The following is a 708-nucleotide window of genomic DNA, read 5'->3' as shown; positions in this document are numbered from 1 at the left end:
AATGTATTTACCTTAATAGTCATAATATATATAGCAGTTCATGACAAATTACAAAACTCCGCCATCTCTCTCCCCACATCCACCACTGCTGGCGGCTCACCTCCAACTGCGCAACGCTACGCGCTGTTCACGTCCAGCTGCCGCTGCCCAACACTACAATGGCAGACAACAATGCAAACTAGCCACAGACTGCACACAGCACAGCCAGTGATTTTCATACAGAGCGCTACGTAACGTTGCCAATAAGAAAACATAAACAGCCTACTTACACACCCCGCTTGCCAACAGTGCTCGGCAGACCGGATGGTCACCCACCCAATTGCTAGCCCAGCCCAACAGCGCTTAACTTCGGTGATCTGACGGGAACCAGTGTTACCACTGCGACAAGGCCGTTGGCCTTCTTCTTGCAAACAGACTATAAAAGCACGTGAGACCGCAATATGAGGTTTTGCTTAATTTTTCGAGAGCGAAATTCCTGTAATATGTGATGCACAAAGGCTGAAAAAGTTACTATTCCGAATAAACGTTTCTCGGCTTCCTTGGAGCACTTGTGTGTCGATCAAGTAACATGGTGGTTAACTCTCCTTAGGAGGCGTACGCTAGGAATATTGCTATAAGTCCTTGTGCCAAATATCGATTCTCTTCTGGTTCCTGCCATTTTACAACAGCGTCTTCCGCTGACAGCTTCTTGGACCTCACTCTCTATAC

General features: G+C 47.3%; 1 pseudogene; it reads right to left on the bottom strand.

Annotated features, from left to right (window-relative positions):
* Window positions 1-279: 279 nt before the first annotated feature.
* LOC126093028 (5S ribosomal RNA) lies at window positions 280-397 on the bottom strand (annotated as a pseudogene).
* Window positions 398-708: the final 311 nt, after the last annotated feature.

This window comes from Schistocerca cancellata, chromosome 7 (genome assembly GCF_023864275.1).
Source record: "Schistocerca cancellata isolate TAMUIC-IGC-003103 chromosome 7, iqSchCanc2.1, whole genome shotgun sequence".
Taxonomy (NCBI): domain Eukaryota; kingdom Metazoa; phylum Arthropoda; class Insecta; order Orthoptera; family Acrididae; genus Schistocerca; species Schistocerca cancellata.
This window is presented reverse-complemented; position numbering and strand designations above follow the sequence as displayed.